The following is a 20,664-nucleotide window of genomic DNA, read 5'->3' as shown; positions in this document are numbered from 1 at the left end:
TATAGAACCCATAGTATTGGAGTTATTTCTATTGATATATATATTTTACACAAATCCTAAAATGTCTTTTAAAAACAAGTTAGTACAGTTATAGGCATCAGTTGGCTCATAACAACACTTAAGCTGTTAACTAAAGTTGTCAGAAGCACTTCATCTACTTCGCCGGAGCTGTAAAGTACAAAGATTTATGAGGCCCGTAACAATACGAGATGCTAGAACTGCGCTCCAGTTTCCAGCAGTAACTTTAAATTATTATTGGCGTTTGGAACCCCCAATTTATTACAAATTATATACATAATAACAGTATAACTAATGTTTTCAAGGCACAGACTGTTTTTTGTAACAATCACTTAGTGAGTATGAACATCTGGCAACTGCGTAGACAACTGTGCAAATACTCAACACCATGGAAGACAATTCCAATGCAATTACTTGTGTTTGAGTATTTAGCAGAAACGGGGTTAAGCTCATGGTGGTCATAAAGTTCATAAGGTCACTGGTAGGTTTATGGCTGTAGGAAACAATGCAGAAAAGCCTGAACATTGCTCATCCTGCTACGTTTATGTTTCGTTCACATATTTTGGATTTGGCAATTTATAAATTGCAATCAATAGGGAAAATCTCCATATTAGTATAAAGATTAATACAGTGAAAAGCTAATATAATATTACTTATTTTTTGCCAGCATGGAGTATCACACACAGTTGTGTAGAGACCGTCATCTTTCACAAATGTCCCAGTCACATCCTCATTTTAGGCACAAACACACAGTAGTTTTATAGAAAACCTATAACTGATCTATAGACTATTGGCTCATGCAATTGTGGGGAACACATACAAATTCAGATGTTAGCCTTTTTTCATATCAAACTGTGGACAGTAGATGCTTTTAGTAAGTACCTTTACTATTTTCAGGACTATCAAAAAAATATCTGAAATAAGCCATAAAAGAAATCTAATGGACTCCAATTTAGACAGTGCTTATATATGTAACATGATGGATGCTCATCTAGTTTTACATAATTTTTGAACCAATAACATTACACAGCATAAAAAAGGAAGCCCAATGGACATGTGAGATCCACCTTAGATGTATGTTGGTTGAACCTGCCAATTTTAATAGGACTAGCCAACCATCTAATGTGTATGAGGCTTCCTGACTCTACCAGTTGGTGGAGATAAGTGTTGGGCATGAGGTATTTTTACATTTCTGTTGCTTTTTCTTCTCAGTTAGATAAGCCAATGTCATAGGTGTCTGGAAGCAAGTTACCCTCTCTTCCTATTCTGAACACATTCATGCTTGGCCGAGCAAAGTATGCATTTGTATATTTCGATAAGAAGAGAGACGTTGGCCAAGTGTTCAATAGACCCATATGCCATGACTGGAGTTAATTTGCACCAACATCGCCTTATTTTACAGTGATTTGTGCCAAAATTGTTACTATTTTATATTCCTACGGATCTGGATTTTAAAGATATATTGGGCCCAACACTAAAAATATTCTTGCACAGCAAACTTTGCTAGGTGAGTGTAAACATCGCCAATTTTCCCACAAATATGCCAATGCATCCCAAAAAAATTAGTAAATATAAAAGAAACAATAAGCCTAAGATAACGCTTCACTTCTGCTTTCCTATAAGGAAGAATAAGACTGTGCAGGACATGTGATCATTATAGTTGCAAAATTAATTATAAAGTTGTAATTTCTTTATGTGTAATTGAAATATGTTCTATTTTACTACTTTATATATCTATTGCATGACACTGTGAAAGGTACATACTTGTAAAGACTACAGATTTTAGGAATCTTTTGATTTGTAAACATCTACAGTTACTTGGGTGTGAATAACACAGGGGGTTGTTTACTCAGCTGCATTGTGAGATCTCAGCACCTAACAGATGAAATTTACGTGTGCTCGGCTTCCAGCTGCTTTGTCAATGACAGTACTAACCTGGCCAAGAATGTGAGATGGGGATGTGTGCAATAAAACCATGGAAATCATGAATGTAAGCCCTGATCCACAACAGATGACCTCCATACAATTTGTCCAATCTATAATCCAGAATACATGACAAGTTACTCCTGTAGAATACACACAATAGTGAGTTTATATGAAAGATGATGGAATATCTGACTTATGTCTGTCAGGAAACTATGCTCACACCTCATTTTATTTCTGAAATTACCTAAATGACAAGGAATTTTTAGGGTCCAGAAGTGAATATAAATCAAACAGGCAGCTCAAACAACCAAACTTTTTTTTAAACTAATCCCACTTTAACAGAGCAGCAAAGTTGGTATTCCGAAACAGGCAATAGCTTTAGCTTACTCTAGCCATTGCCATAGATTGCAGTAGAACCGGTAAAGGTGAATACGTTATAGGAACGACAGGGGCACGAAAAACGTGGTTAATTCTTGCCGTGATAAGAATCAGCCCCTGATTGCTCTTTTTTTTTCACAAATCCTTTTTCTTCATTGGACGAATTGGTCTGTCAAAATGGGTCAGTGAAATTGATCAGCATCAGCATGCACTACTATTTTTGCGAATCATGGACCATATTATACGGCCCTGTGCATAGGGTCTTAGGCTGCCTACTTTATGTTGGTCTAAGGGCTTATTGACATAAACCTGCTCAGTCCATGAAATGGAATACTGTTTAGGAGCCTGGAGTCACAACATCATAGTTACACATGATGAAAGGAGTTTGCACATTTGCCGTGCTCTCCCCATGTTTTCAGTACATCATGGTTATCGCATTGGAATGCAGAAATTCTTTGCATCATATATAACTATGGTGCTCGGACTCCCTTCCCTGGAGAAGTGTTCTATCAGTGAAATGAGTCTACCACATGGATTATACACTTTCGCGTGAATAAACATTACTTCTTAGGACCAAAATTCTGTAACTCATTATTGGGAAGATTTATGAAACTGTCTAAAAGAGAAACTGTCCATAGCATCAAATCACAATGCAGCTTTTTTTTTTAAGAGACCTATAAGAAATTGCTGTGGTGTGTCGATCAACAAATGCAGTTTTTCGTTTAGATATTTGGGCACAATTAGTATTCCAAATCATCACAATTATTGCTTGAAATGTGGAAAAAACTTGTGTAAGTATCATGGAGGGGAATGTGTCATACGCATGATTCAAACTCAAAATATGATCTAAACCCTGCCAATCGGCATCCAGCCTGGGGTAAAATTGTGCTTTAGAATGCACCTGAACCTGGCACAGGCTATAGGCCGTACCCTACATGATTCGGTCCACTGCAGGGGTCAGTATCGCCCCTTCCCGCCCAAGTGGTGTATGGGACAGAATAAGAGTGATTCCCGGTTCTGCACAGGTATTCAGAAATACAAGCTGTCATAAATAAGTGCACCACGTCTGCCAATTGGCTGTGTTTGATACTGTAGTTCAGTTGTGCTAGAGTGGACCTGAGCAGCAGTACTTTATATAACCCACAGACCAGTCGGGCGCTATTTGTATTGGCTGTCATTAATGAAAGATTCAGGTGGGTCCAAAAAGTTATCCATTACAGTTATATGTTCTTTTATATAGGTCACTGTATTTTATAATAATGTGTGTTTATCTAATAATTCACATTAAAACTCACTTTTGTGATTTTTAATATAGAAAACACACAGCTATATCCTCAGTCAATCACTGTAGTCATTTAAGATCAATGCAGTCCAGTACATGAGGGATTTACTCATATTTTTAATAGGAAATCAGGTCAGACATGCTGAATTTGTTCCTGAAGATATAGTAGTTTTTACTAAATATTTTAACTAGTTCCATATGTGCTGATGGAAACTGGAAAAAATTACTGTGAAGGAAAAATTGACATTGACAAAACTGACACACAGCACAGGAGCGATATTGTTTTCTTAGAGAAAAAGTAGAGAATTGATGATGTGATTGTTCATAACCTAAATATCAGATATATTTTGTAATGTATTCTGTATATTCTGTACATGTAATACAAAACTATATGACAACACATTGCTTGATTTTTAGATCCATATGAAAAATGACATAGAGGTCCTCTACTTTGATCTCAAGGATACGTGTTTATGTAATATGGTGCCATATAGAGAAGCCAACCCGTAATTTATAGATTGTACAAAACGGCAGAAGGGAGAGGTTCTGGCTGCAGCTATATTATTTTACAGTTTAAGGCCCCTTTCACACGAACGTTTAGGGTGGCTGTAATCTATTCATACAAGTGGCAGCTTGAACATGGCCTCAATAGAAGTGTATTGTGCATGGCTATTTCTTTACTATCTACCTATCAAAATTAACACTTTCAAACTCTTTACTCCATATGTCTAAAGTGCAAGGCCGTATAATTGACCTTGGGGCTCAAAATCCAAAGGGGAGACAAGGCAGCACCCAATAGTAATTAATGGCACAATACCCAGACAGTATCAAACCCCTTTCTTTTACATTTCCACCTGGGAACAGGAATATGTACATTAGGTTTCCTGGATTGAAAATGAAAATTTGCTTCTAGCAGCACTATTCGGAAGGTAACCCCCCCAGTTCCACAATTTCAAGAACCTTTGTGACATACCTTAGAATTGAACTAAAGCAAATTAATCTAATTATAACTACCATATTTTTCGGACTATAAAGCGCACAAAAAATCCTTTGATTTTCTCAGAAATCAAAGGTGCGCCTTATAGTCCAGTGTGCCTTATATATGAACCATACTTACAGACAACAGCTGCCTTGAACTGTGCACAGGTCTGCCACCTGCTGGTCATTCATCCTTATAATCAGGAGTGCCTTATAATCCGGTGCGCCTTGTATATGAACCTAGATGTTTTAGCAGGCATTTATTGATGTTGTGCCTTACAATCCGGTGCGCCCTATAGTCTGAAAAATACGGGTATTCTCTACTTATTTTACTAGATACTTCTGTGGTGATTGTCGATGTAGACCACAAACTACTTCACCCCTTTAAAGTTGTCCAGGATTTACAAAAATGTATATTACTACATGGGGAGCTATGAAAACATTAAAAATCTTTTCCTTTCCTCCTCCAGACCTCCCGTAGTCCTGCGGCACCACTTGTCATTGTCGTGCCTCTCTTTGTCCTGGGTTCCTGTCCATCCATTGCCATGCACATGATACAGCATCACTTTCAATGTGGATCAGGCAGAAGGAAGTGCTGGACTAAAGGAGAACGGAGGAGTTAAGGATAATAATTTCATTGTTTTAATAGCCCCCCATGTGCACAATGTTGTAAACCGCAGACAACTTCCTTATGCAGCAGTCAGGTTCATCTTTAATGCCTCCCTTACACTGATGCCACCAATCTATACTAACCAGTATAGAAGTAGAGTGCTATTTAGGCTTTCTGAATACCAACATGGGCAATATATTTTGATTTTTCACAGTCAATTTGCCTCAGTCTGGTATCCGTGTATCATGAATCCTCTTAAACTATAGTCTAATGTTTTACTTTGTAACATATTGATTGGTCCATTAAAAAAACGACTGTGGGCACTGATCCATTGAAAATATGTCCACTCAAAAATGGACTCCACACGCTTTTCAATGTCACATGCTTCCGGCCTTATAATAATAATAATTATTTTTATTTCTATAGTACCATCATATTCAAAAGCACTGTACAAATACAAGGCCTATACCATATACCATTCACAAAACTTTCCATACATCTTCATACATCTCTTTCTTTATCGATCACTCTACCTCTGCAGTAAAATAAGCAGCAAGGCCTAACACATTCCCTAATGTAACTCATCTACATTTATTCCCCCTAACCCTCCACTCTACATTATCCTTCAGGTCCTGATGACTCCATCTTTCAGGAAATCTACCATCAAAAACCACCATGATAAACCAGGGACACTTACTCATAGATCCAGGCACCGTGACTGTGGAAATCATCTTATATTTGTTATCCATGGTCTTCTTATTTTTAAAATAAACTTTTAAATTATGCTAATGAGCCAGGCAGGCTGGGTAGGGGTCATAGAGTCCCTCTGTGCTGAAGCTTCACAAGCTTTTACACTGTATAGGAGAACTTACTCCCATTATGAGTCATATTACAACAGTGAGATTGCCAGAATTAGAGTCGTACACCAAAAATCTAAGCTCAATGTAGAACCAGAACTTGATTGTTATATTACACATACATTAGCTTTGTGGGATCTGACCATGTTGATGGTCTGAGAGACTAAAAGAGTTGCTAGAATTCATTTAGTATTTGGATGATTTTACCAGTTTTTATAGATGATTTTGTAAAGTTTAGCATTAAATACATAATTACACTTTAGTGAAATTGAAAATGCTATTTAGTAGGAATGCAAAGAATTTACATATATATATATAACAAATTTTCTCTTTTTTTTTAGAAAAATTCTGGATTCAAACCCCTCTAATAGCCAAGTTCCTTGCCTGCTTAGCTAAGTCTTCTGATGTATGGCACTATTCCAGAATTCCTTGAGGTAAATGAAGCACAGACATTGACATTGTTTGCTCTCGCCCACTGCTGTGTAGAAAAACACCTAGTAGTCTCATAGACCCGCAGCATCTGGCCGGTTACTAGGCAATAATGAAAACATACAAGAACTAAATGATCCAACTACATTTGAGGAAAGGGAGACTTACACGCTATAATTCCTGTGAAGTTATAAAGTCCAAGTGAAGGCCGGGCTTGTATTAATAGAAACAGCAGCACTAAGGCAATCAGTTCCACCATGTTGAGCAATGAACAAAGTTAATCTTTCTGATCCTTAGGAATGTAAAGAATAAAAAAATGATAAACTTCTACTAGACACACTTTATCCTAATGATTTTTAAATTTCTGAGTTAGTTTTTGCTCATTTATTTGTCAGAATATATTATTATTAACTAATAGGGCGGCATGGTGGCTGAGTGGGTAGCACTTCTGCCTTGCAGCACTGGGGTCCTGGGTTCGAATCAACATCTGCAAAGAATTTGTGTGTTCTCTCGATGTTTGCATGGGTTTCCTCCCACACTCCAAAAAATACTGGTAGGTTGATTAGATTGTGAGCCCCATGGGGACAGGGACCAATGCTTTGTGCAGTGTGCGCTATATAAATAAAGAATTATTATTAATAACAACTAAAAACATAGAATAACATTGTTAAATTAACCCCCACATTGCCTCCATCCCTTCATTGTCCCTACTACATGCCTGTAAACTTAAGCAATGAGGTCCTAAAGCTGTATGCAAATCACCTGTGAGATGTCCAATGAGTCATTATCATATTCATACTGTCCGGCTTATTCATGAGTGGGAGGTACAGCCACACCCCCAGTGTTTGACTGACAGCCTGTATAATGGTGTAACGGCTCCTGCATGTGCTTACTAGTGCTGGCGGCCACACACCCTGCAGCCTGTGTGTGTACAGGAGAGATACAACAGCTCCAGGCAGTCATGTTATAGCAGAACATGTCAGGTACATGTGTAGCTGATGTCTGTGCCTGGGAGGAGAAACGTGTCAGCAGATGCAGCACAGACACTAGCAATGCTTTACTATACATTACACACAGACATGGGGAGGGGAGGAGAGGGGAGGGGTAACATGGGTGACATCACTGCCTCTGACCATGTGACAAGTCTCATTTACATAATAAAGAAAAAATGATTTAACAATGATCAATGTATGAATTGACTAGATAAAGGCTGGAATGGATCCTTGTGAGCTGCTCCAACAGGTAGTGTTGGCAGAAATAGTGGGAGAGACCTGATGACATGTGTCCTTTAACTTCTTCCTTCAGATAAGCATTTAAGGAAGTTGTATTTGGTGTTGCTTGGGGTTTTCTAGCATGTTGTAGTCAATGTTTAGTTCTCTGGGTCATAAAATACTTTAACCTTCCCTCAATCAGTCAATGTAAATGTACATTATAATGCTTCTACTAGTGTATGATCTATTATAATATAATTATCCTATACAGTGGATGGCATAATGGAAATAAACTGGGAGATCAGGGGGAAGAGGGAGACACTGTTAAAGAATGTAGAGACTCTGGTAACGCCCCCCAGAGCACTTCTGGTTCATTAGCATAATTTTAACAGTTTATTTTAGAAGGGAAAGGCCATGGGTAACAAATATGAGAAGATTTCCACAATCACAGTGCCTGTATCTATGAGTGTCATCAGGATGGATTTTGATGGTAGATGTCCTTCAAAGGCTACCCATACATTTCATGTATTTATCCCTGAGCCATGACAGCCTTGGCATAGAGATACATTACATCTCTACTGCCTCCAACTTCATTTAATCAAAAACAGATATTTCGATGAGAATATGTCAGAAAACAGATTTCATCATATTTTTCTCTCGTTCACGCAACTGTATTTTTCCCATGTGTCGACCACTTTGCCCAGCATGAATTTGGCTCAACTGAAGTAGGTTCTATAGTAACCACAGCTCTACTGTCCCTTGATAAAAACTGTAAAACGCCAAAATCGACACATAATGAAGTGTAAATCATTAGAAATTACTGTAAATTAAAAAATATCACTGAAACAAATGGACGTGTGCACAGCTAAGAAATCTGTAAATTATAGAACAGAGAAAAGTTAGAAATCTTAGACGTGCAGGGAGCGGCCGTCCGGATAAATCCACCTGTTATTATTTGGTGCTATACTTAGAACAGTATTTTAGGATTACAGACCGACTACCATAAAGAGAAAAGATTAAAAACATCCTGGATCATTCAGTGTCTAGACATTGTGTCCAGATGTAAGCTGCTCAGTATATAGTATATACTACAGGAATAAAAGGCTGCCTCATAAAAAACATTTGGTATAAATTACTGCAACAATTGTCAACAAAACTCTGTAATTTTCAGGAAGCATTGGATGTAACTAGTGTAACATGAAATCTCACTGAGGTCAATAAACATTTACCAAATTAAAAGGACTTATGCTAATTGCACATTGATGAGCAATTTTTTCTAATACGTTTAGTTAAGTAGCATTTTAGCCCCTTAATGACCCTATTAAAGTGACTTTCACACGAATAAGTTCTTCAGGTATGGTCTGAAATATCCCTTCAAAAGTTCTCTTTTTTGTTACAAAATTGCCTGTTTAAAAGGGTATTCCAGGAATAAACATAATTCATATTTAAAAACATCATTAAAATATATGCTAATATGTAATTAGTTGTTGTTTAACATTTTGTGGCCATACACTGTAATGGAGAATTAAAATGCTACTGGCACTTTTATCAATCCTATAACTTTGTCCCTGTGGAGGAGACACAGGACAGAAGATGACAGCTAGTCACATGTCCACATCACATGGCCTGCACCTACCTGGGTAGATCATGTGATCATCACTATGTTTGGCTGTAGTCGGTTGGTTGCAGTGCATCCAATATGGCCAGTGTTGTGTGAGAAGTCATCTCAGTAGGGGCAAATGTAGAAGGACAGTCTGTTACATCATCACTGGGAGCAGAGTAGGGAAGAGCTGTTACTGAAAACTTAAGGATCATGGGATTTGTAGTTGTAGATGGGATCATGGATTTGTAAATGTAACTCTGCCTACTTTAGAAAGCCCATAAAATTTTGTGGATGATTAAAACAAACTATTTAAGCTCAGTTTTGTGATCAATTACAATGGGGCAAATTTACTTACCTGGTCCAGTCGCTATCCCCGATTCAGACGGTCCGACGAGGATGAAGTCTGGCATGATTCATGAAGATCGTGCGCCCGAGTTCCTGCATCCGTCGCTTCCCCTCTGAGGTCCCCTGACACAATCCTCGGTGCGATGCGGCGCAAAATGGAAATCGTCAGGAAACCCGACGAAAATGCGCTCTGCGGTCCCTTAGTAAATGATCCCCATTGAGTTTTGTTGTATTCATTTATGTATAACATTATAGGTTTTTGTATCAGAAGTTCATATTCCCTGAATATCCCCTTAAGTATAAAAAAAAGTATATAAAAATGATGAGATGAGTAACCTGATGAGCTGGAAGAGTAGCATCACTTCAGACTCTCCTCTCGGGCTCCATCCCAGATAGAGAAAAATTATACTTAGGTATAAACACATTTTTTGGGGGATTCTTTCTTTGCCCCTTGAAGACACCTAAAAAAAATCTTTCTCTGTTGTTATATTTCAAATACCATAGCTCTTTTTATGCTAATGGAGCATTTGCACTGGGTGAGTAACTTTATTGGTTGATAGTTTTCCTCTTCTGGGTATTACCAACCTGAAAATTTATGATTATTCCTGACAATGTTATATTATGCAGGGCAAAAAATCCCTACTTGTAACATCCCCTTGGCTTATTACTCACAAATTACTAGCCCAATACATTTCATGGTAACAGGTTCATGGTTAGGTATTTTGTGGACCTTATGTTTGTTCATGTCCTATTTTCTTGTGTTACAAGTGTAGTTAATCCTTTCCTGGCAGGTGCGGCTTTTGGGTTTTTTTTAGACTTTTTGTTGCAAATGCTTCAAATCCACATGGGCACAAGCCATGTGAGGGGGGTTATACAAAGGAATGGACAACTACTATAAACTTTGCATTATAAAATATGCAATTGAGGCTGTGGCCTGCATTTTTAAGCACTCTAGCCACGCCCAAGGGAAATGATGACATATGAAAAGTCCCAAAACAACGAAAAATCTCAAGAATGAAAGAACAAAACCAGCAATTTCAGTATCTGTTTCATGTGAAACACCTACAATACTTGCTATGTGTCACTGACAGCTCAACATTGTTTTCATTTGGTTATCCCATGAGCAGAACAGAATTCCACATCACAGCAATAATAATAAGCAGCATGATTTTTCCAACTTGTATTTGAAATAATGTGAACATGCCCTTACTGAGCTGTTCTTACTATCAAAATAGTAGAGCTCAGATGGACACCAATAAAGCTAATAAGGTCTGGGGGGTTTGAACATGATTTTGGCCCAGTAGTGATGGCTTCATTATGACCTTAACCATCACATTAGAGTGTACAGATCTGTTGCTTGGCACTGGTTCCCCAATTTTGTGCCTGGATTTTGTTTTTACTTGTTTATATAAATGATTTTCTGATGGATTGATGGCTGACTAGTCAATTCATCTCTGCAGAACATTCTTTTATGAGACTCGGTGCATTCAAGCTTAAAGCCCTGTAGTGTGCCCATAATAATGCATTCCAGTACGTTTTATGGCTGCGGCTAAAACACAAATTGGCAAGTAAAAGTGAAAAAGAAATTCTTTTCTGCTGTAGATTTACTCTTGTTTTTATTAGTTTATTACTACTATATTTATAAAAACTGTGGTTAATGACTCCAACATACCTGCAGATTTGATACAGGGGTATACAAGGACTTAGTTTTTGGACTCCTTTCTTAAGATAGGTCATCACTACCAGATCGGCATAGCTCTGGCACTCCTACCCATTAGTTATTTGATGCAGTTGTGGCGTTCCAGTGAGTGCTGATTCTATTTCACAGGCCAATGATGTCACGTCCATGATGTCACATGGTTGTCTGTAGTTCAGTCCCATTTAAGTGCATGGGACTAATCTGCAACACCAAGTCTTATATAATGTATTTGGGCAAATTTACTGACAAAGTCACTAGAGTTCACTAAAAGTGCATTGTCCGTCTATAATGCCGTGTGTGGCGATTCACTAAGATTGTGCACCAGAAATCATGAATGTGTCACTTCCCGCACAGGTCCAACAGAGTTCACCATCTTTTTTGTGGTGCATCTTTTACATAGGACGTGCAACACAATTTGAAAGTTAAATAGGGTTCTTGGTCTGAATCAGTCGGACTTCCTGACAGCACACCCCCAAATTCGTATCAAATAGAAGCCAGCGCAGCTGCGCCACAAATAGGGTCGTGTGTGACACAATCTCATCGCAGACACTTTTTAAATACCTGTGCAAGCCATTTTAGCCGAGAAGAATGTGCACAGTTCAACAAAAGTGCAGAGCACGACCCTTAGTAAATATGCCCCATAGTGCTTAGCGGATTGTGAAGATGACATATTACTTATCCAAATGCTGTGGTCTCTTTCAAAACATGATGGTTTTGGAGTGCTGGGTGACACATACCAAACACTAATTCTTAATCTAAGGATAAATAAAATTTCCAGAATTCCAGAACACATATATCCACAGGATATTGCATACTGATCTTAATGTTTCCTCTGGGACCTCTGGAACTTCAGTGTCTTGACCCCAACTGTGATATTGGAAGATTATTTATTCAGCCTTTCACTTTTCTTTGTCTCATGTGTGACCCTTTACATTTGAACAGGGGTTAAATGGGAGACCCTGTGGATATGCCATAAATGCCTATGGATGGCAAATTCAGTTAAGGACTATACTGCTCTACTTATTGGGATGCTATCCTGTATAATAAAGGAGAACAAAGCATCCACAATGAAATTACCCATTGTGAAATCTAGAGAGGGTTTGTAGTGTACTTGCTGGTCCAAGGAAAACAACAAAAGAAATGAATGAAACTTTAAGAAATTGTTGAATGTTGAGTAATGAGCTGCCTTAAATGACCTGATCATGTAGTTGAATGATTGTTTCTAAACACTGTAGTAACCCATAGAGCAGGGAAATTAAAAGAATAACATAGGTTTTTTTTAAACACACAAATTCCACTCTCTTTCTATTATATATAATTAAGAATTGCAGCAAATAAAATACTCAGCTAGTATTGTGACATTTCAAAGGATCTAATGAATTAATTTTTAAATACAATTTTTAATATGTGTTTTTAGAAAGTGGTAAGAAATTTAATTCAATAATTGCACAATAATTTTTTTCGTAAAGCAAAAAACATTGCCAGTATTGGCTTTCTCCCATTTCACTGCATACTTACTTGTGGAAAACTTCAGTGTGTATAGAAAACGGATATATTTTCTGGCATGACCACACCCATTTTGTTCTAAGCCATGCCCCCTGAGTATGTGTAATCTGCCCTCTTTTGTGACATGTGGACTCTATTTGCCTGTTTTTGTTGAGTATTAAAGAAAACAATTCTTTTTTTTTTTTTTCCCATAATAACCTATATATATTAAAGCCCCTGTACCAGTTTATTGTCTGATTTTACGTGCTCTTTTCAGTGCAAAATGCTTACACAGAGTTTCTAATGTATCCGAGACACTGAAAGGGGCAGTCCAGTCGCAGTGGGACCGTGCGCCACATTTATCATGCAGTGCATATTAGATTTGTGTCACACACTCTATGTTAAGGTGCGTGACACATATTGGTGCACTCTGTCGGAGTAGTGCTTGGGGCGCCAGATTTATAAAGAACGGGTGCCACAATTCCTGAATCTGGCGCCCTTTGCACACTTCACAGGCAAACTGCACCTCGTACAATGTTTTCGTAAAATGGGGGCCATTTTGTTATAGGCTATAATTTACTTGTTTTGGATAGCACTGGATAGACACAAATATGTTAGCCCATATATTTGGAAAGCAGCAGTACTGATGTGCCGACTTTCCCTGCTGTTAGATATTGCTGCTCTGTCCAAGGTTTTATAACAGTTATTAAGGGATCGGTTTCATCTGCAGGGCAGAAGACCTTTTACTCCGAGTGTTCGTTCCAGTTTGCTGGATATATCATCTGTGGGTCTGTACCACATAATCTCATAAAGGAATGACAAAATAAGGAGTGACATCACTGTCTTCAGGGCAAGCACGCCCCAGACATGATCTGGCTATGGATTATTATACTTGGTTCTGTACAGAATTGCTTTCAATTCAATCAGAGCCTCACGTGTTGGAGCTGTACAGTGACTGCACAGCAGTAAGTCGGGAAGGGAGTATTTAGATTGAGGCCCTGCTCCCCTTCAAGGCTGCCTTACCTCATATGAACCTGGCACACACTACTCACAAGTGGATAAACTGTCACACGATATATATGTTAGCAGGAAATATTCTCAGCAGGATTTTGTAACTTACTCTAACAAATACGGGGAAAGTAGTGTTGCTAAGAATCTGGTCCTATTGGCACTCATCATTTTATTGTTCTGCTCCATCATAATGGCAGATCGACAAGAATGACAGCATGGCCAGATCTGTCACATGATACACATGCTAATGGTGCCTGGCAGACCAGACTGACTATAGGAGTGTCCATCACACAGATGGGAACACAGCCTGAGCAAAAACTCTACACAAGTGGGGGGAAAAATTGTTGAGCATAGAAAATGTTCCAAAGATTTATCTCTAAACGTGGAAAAAATATGTTCCTGATTAGACGACATCTTTAAATTAGATTTCTACACAAACCATAAAATGAGCTTTATGTTAGTACTGTAAATCAGAAGCAATAGCCAGCTATTGCTAGTTATCTATATTACGGACAGTATTTATTATGCCTAGTACAACAGCTTTCTGGCACTCAAGGCATGAAGAAGGAAGGCTAAGAATTGCAACTTTTTCTCCACTTATGCCCCTTACAAGCTAAGTAGATGTTTGATCCCCCTTTTTGCAGCCCTCACAATACTTTTTTTTTAAGTTTGCATGATGGGCATAGCAAAGCGTAGGCTGGACTAGGAACACTGCCCGCATAATCTACTATAACCTGCGTCAGTATCTTAACTAAGAGACGTGTCATACATTTATGTGGGGCACAATGCACTAGTCTTAACCCCTAGGGCAGTGATGGCGAACCTATGGCACTGGTGCCAGAGGTGGCACTCAGAGCCCTTTCTGTGGGCACTCAGGCCATCACCAGAGATGACTCCAGGTATATACCTGCAGTCCCAGGCCCAGGACTTGCTATGCACAGAGCTATTTTAAAGTGACAGCTCTACCTGGGACTATTTTCTGCTTTATTGGTGCCTCAGGTGCTGGTATCAATGAAAACTGTGACAGAGAAGGGAGTATAAATCACAAATAGAATTTCTGTGTTGGCACTTTGCGATAAATAAGCGGGTCTTTGTTGTAGTTTGGGCACTCAGTCTCTAAAAGGTTCGCCATCACTGCCCTAGGGGACACAGCATCTTTTGGCCTAAAGGACGCGGCCCCATTTTTCAAATCTGGTCTGTGTCACTATAAGTGGTTATAGCGTGGGAACGCTATGAGATATCCAGGGGATTTTGAGACTGTTTTCTCGTGACACATTGTACTTCAAATTAGTTTAAAAATTTGGATGAAATCTTTTGCGTTTAGTTATGAAAAAAAACAAAATTTGGCAAAAATTTTGAAAAATTCTTTATTTTCAACGTTCTAAATTCTCTACTTTTGATTCAGAAAGTCATAGCACCCAAATAAATTCATAACTTACATTTCCCAAATGTCTGCTTTATGTTGGCATGGTTTTTTCAGATTCCACATATTTTACTAGAATGTTATGAAGCTCAGAATTTGGGTGCCATTTTTCACATTTTTTGTAAAATCGCCAAAACCTGTATTTAGATGGACCTGCACAGTTTTCTAATTGACACTGAGAGGCCTAAATAATAGCGAGACTCGTAAATTACCCCATTGTGGAAACTACACCCCTCAACGTATGAAAAACCACTTTTAAGAAGCTTGTTAACCCTTTACGTGTTTTATAGGGGTTAAAACAAAATGGAGGTGGAGTCTGCAAATTGTAATATTTTTTCACAATACACTCATTTTGGGTGGAAAATTAAACATTTGTAATGGATAAAATGAAAAAAGGCTCCACAAAGTTTGATACGCAATTTCTCCCGAGTACACCGATACCCTACATGTGGTGGTAACCTGCTGTATGGGCGCACGGCCGGGCATAGAAGGGAAGGAGGCGCCATTCAAATCAGATTTGCTATGTCACATTGTACAGGCTATAATTTTTTTTCTTTTTTTATTGTGGACCTATAGGGGCTTATTTCTTTTGCCACATGAGATGCACTTTTCTAATACATAATTTTGGGGCATCTATAGCTAATTGGTGAGATTTAATTAACTCTTTGTTGGTGGAGGAAATGAAAATCATCAATTTTTAGGAAAATTTTTATGCGTTTTTTTTTTTGGCCGTTAACCATACCATGAAAATAGTATATTATTTTTATTCTTTGGGTCGCCACATTTATGAAAATACTTCATTTATATATATTTTTTTATTTTTTCCCATTTTTACTGAATAAAAAGTAATTTGGCAAAATTGTTGTTAATTTTAGCATCACCGTCTTTCATATGCATAACTTTTTTATTTTTCACCTCAAAAATCTGTTTAAGGGCTTATTTTTCGCAAGAATGATAGCTCTTTTTAGTGGTCTTATTTTAGATTGCGTAACTTTTTAAAATCACTTTTTTAGAGCATTTTTAAAGGGCATTAATAAAAAATCATCTTTATCAGAGAGAGTTTTTTTAGGTTGTTTTTTACGGGGTTCACTTTGCGGATCTAATAACGATTCTGTTTTATTATACAGATTGTTACGGACGCAGGGATACCAAATATGTGGGGGTTTTGTGTATTTTATTCAATTGTACTGAATAAAAACTAATTTGGAGAAAATCTTATTCATTTTAGCATCACCATCTTTTTATATGCATAACTTTTTTATTTTTTGGCAGATAAATCTTGTTAGGGGCTTATTTTTTGCGAGAACAGTTGTTCTTTTTAGTGGGCTTATTTTGGAGTGCATAACATTTTTAAATCACTTTTTAGAGCATTTTTTATAGGGTATTAATTAAAAATTATCTTTTTTCGGAATGTTTTTTGCGTTTTTTTCCTCCGGCGTTTACCGTGCGGGTCCAGTAACAATTCTGTTTTATTATGCAGATTGTTACGGACGCGGCAATACCAAATATGCGGGGTTTTTTTGTGTTTTTATGTTTTTTATACTTTATTAAGTTTTTTTATGGGAAAGTGACATTTTAGGGGCTTATATTTTTATGTATTAATTTTTTATTTATTATAATGTGTAGTGTTAACTGTTTTTGCATGTTTTTACTTATACATACTTGAACTTAAACCAGTGATGCTCTGATCACTGGTTTAAGTTCAATACACTGCTCTACAATACTATTTTATTGTAGAGCAGTGTAAACTGTCTGAGCAAGCTTGCGCATGCTCAGACAGTTTACAGCCAGACCCGGAAGGGGTCTGGCTGCCATGGAGACCGGGCAGCTCCGGGGCACATGCCAGTCCTCGGAGCTGCCCGGAAGAGGATCGGATCCCCCGGTAAGCGGCACGGGGGATCCGATCCACAGCGCTAACACCCTTACACGCCGCGGTCATGTTTGACCGCGGCGTGTAAGGGGTTAACACCCGCGATCGGAGCCGGCTCCGATCGCGGGTGTTAGCGCAGGCTGTCAGCTGTACTAGACAGCTGACAGCCGCTGCTTCTGGTACCGGCTCCGTTCGTGAGCCGGTGCCAGAAGCAGGACGTTATAGAACGTCCCCGTGCGCTAAGCATCTAGCCCCGGGGACGTACTATAACGTCCTGGTGCGCCTAGGGGTTAAAGGAAAACAACAATTTACAATAACAATAAAACAAACCAGACATGCTCACCTGCACTCCTCTTCATTCCAATCCTGACGCTGTTCTTCTCTAATCTTGACACGCCAGGATAATTAGCAGCATTGAGCGCGCTCAGGGACAAGATGTTCGCTGCACTTGGCTGCTAATTATTCATGCCGCTGGGAAAAGGGAGGTGACATCACGTGAGAGCCATGAATTCACCCCTCCTGCACGACAGATGCCTCCCTCTCCACGCAGAGGGAGTGGTAGGGGTAGGAAGCATAAATAATTAGCAGCCCAGAGAGCCGGACTCCACCCTGCTAATTATAAGTCTTTTTTCTAGGTGATCCCGGCGTGTCAACATTAAAGAAGACCAGCGCTGGGATTGGAATGAAGAGGGGAGCGCAGGTGAGTATGTTTTGTTTATTTTTTGTTATTCTAAATGGTTATTTTCTTTTAAAAGGTTTGCCCATGAAAGAAGATTCTCAACTTTTAATGCTCTAGTGGTGTTTGCACTTTAAAGATCATTTTAACTTTTTACGTTACAATTTTACTCAGTTTTATTGCTGTTTTAGTTCCTATCACTCAGTGATGTAAAATTCCAAAGTGTGGGTGGGAACTCGCTAAGCAGACACTTTACGATCAATGTGTGCTGACAATGTGGTTAGATTATCAGGCCCAGGTTTATATACACTTTCATTTAGCCTCTGAACATTCTACTAGTATCTGACACATAAAAAGAGAGATGAAACAGCTCATCACAGATGAGAGATGATGAGATCCATGAAATGAATTTTACACATGACATTCTCAGCTCTGCTATAACAGCCATAACATACACATAGCTCTGCTATATACCCCCCCCCCCAGCCCTTGATAAAGACCTTATCTGTCTTTAGCTTTTCAGAAGAATAACGGTCAGGACCAGGGGCAACCACAATTGTGTACACCAGGACTGATAGAGACAGGTTGGAATTATATCTGTGAAATTCTATATTATTGTTAATGACATTGAATTACAGAAAGTGTTATTTTGTCATCCCAAGTATATTTAAGAAGCTCCTCTTTGTGGGAATACCCCTTAAAGCAATTCCTCCTATTTTGTTGTTATTGTATCCATGATTCTCACAGGGGTGATGATTTTTGCTTATTTTGTAGTTATGGTAGTAGTTTGCTCCACTTAAGGGAAACCTACCACTTGGGATAGGGCTTATAAGCTGGACATGCCGCGATTATCTCTGTTATGTTTTTAAACAGTTTTAAAGTGTTTTAACAGTTCATTAATGTTTATATCCTTACTGGCTTTCCCGCACCGGGGTCCGCGCTCAGCGCACCATGCACGCGACCATGCGTGCATCTGAATAGGAAGTGGTAGCGCGCATGGTGCGCCCAGCGCGGACCCCGGTGTGGGAAAGCCAGTAAGGATATAAACATTAATAAACTGTTAAAACACTTTAAAACTATTTAAAAACATAACGGAGATAAGCGCCGGCACCAGCTCAGCCTTTGCAAAAGGTTGCAAAAAACAACAAGCTCACTTGGCAGTTATATATCGTTTTCTAAGATAAATAGAACATGACCACAACAAGGAAAAACAACAAAGAAGACTGGTGGAAGTTTCCAGAATACAGATGAATTGCCCCCACAGTTAATGTAAACCATCAATTTTTGTGGGTGTGAAAAACAAACGAATGAATGGACGCTACATGTACATGAAAAAAATATATGCAGGTACAATGCTGACAAAAAGCGAACTGGAAACAGATGGATAAATTCACTCAGGTAGCGGAACCCTCACTCTTAGGCCCCTTTCACACATTCGCGTTTTTCACGCTCGTTTTCTGTGCATGCTTTTGACGCGCAGAACTTGCATTGCACTCTGACCCATTGTAACCAATGGGTTTTTTCAGACTTGCATTTTTTTTCACGCTCACACGCGCATTTTTTTTAACGCGCGTTTAAACCTCGTGAAAAACGCACCATACAAGTCTACGGAGATGCATCAAAAACGCATTGCACTCTGAGACACTTGCAAGTGCATTTTCTTGAAAAACTGAGACACTGAACAAACTCTGACCGAAAACTGATTGCACTCTGATGCAAAATGTGCGTTTTTCACTGACCAAACCCTGATCGCACCCTGATCAGACTCTGACGTGTGGAAGGGGCCTTATTGTTTCCATCAGACTCTGTTTTTACTCTGTATTGTTTCATTTCTTTGTACATGTCCACCATGATCTGTAAAGTGCACACACACATATGGGGGACATATATATGGCCGATGTATATACGGCGTATATACGTCCCCCATAGCCGGCAATGGGTGCGCGGCGCCATACGAGAGCTGTACGGCAAGCAAACTTCTGTGTGAATGTAGCCTTTGATGTATTATTACTTGTGTGAAGCCAGTGCTATAGCCATCTTTGGATAAGATCTGTAGGGTTTTATCCAAATCCCATATAGCACACATATAAAAAAATCTGCAGCATGTTACTTTTTACTGCAGATTCAGGGCGCGTTCACACGTTCCGCTAGCGCTGTGTTCATAACACGACGCTAGCGCACAGGGGGGGAGTTTGGGGCAATCGCATATGCGTTTCCAGAGAAACGCATGCGATCGGGTTATTAATCGCATGCGTTTCCCGGGAAACGCATATGCGATCGACCCCAGCCCCACCCACTGTGCACTAGCGTCGCGTTATGAACGCGGAACGTGTGAACGCTCCCTCAGGTGTGAATATCGACCTTTGCAAAACAAAATTACGCCTCCTGTCGCTTGCCAAATGGCTGCAGAATTGCGGCATTGCGCATCATGTAGAGGCCCTGAGGACTCGTTCACACAATGCATTTTATGTTGTGTTTTTGCAAATGCTTTTTTATAATCCTAATCACCTGAAAGCCTTCTCCACCCCTGAAAAACACATCAAAAGTTTAGACTGTGATGTAAAAGTTGCTTTCGAGCAAAACGCAAATGTTAAAACGGATCAGAAAACCCGACACAACACAATTAGATGTTTGCATGCTTTTCAAAAACGCGAAAAACAAAAACGTAACATAGAGACAGAAGAGGTGAAAAGACATGCATTTACATAGAAGAGAAACGATAGTGTCTTTCTCAATGCGTCAAAAACATAACTTTTAAATGCAACCTCATTTATTTACATAAATCATCGAAAAAGTTTGTTCACACCTTCAGTTTTTTCAGATGCAGTTTTTGATATCCAAAAACAAGTGAAAAAAGAGGACT

The sequence above is a fragment of the Engystomops pustulosus genome, chromosome 3 (genome assembly GCF_040894005.1).
Source record: "Engystomops pustulosus chromosome 3, aEngPut4.maternal, whole genome shotgun sequence".
NCBI lineage: Eukaryota > Metazoa > Chordata > Amphibia > Anura > Leptodactylidae > Engystomops > Engystomops pustulosus.
This window is presented reverse-complemented; position numbering follows the sequence as displayed.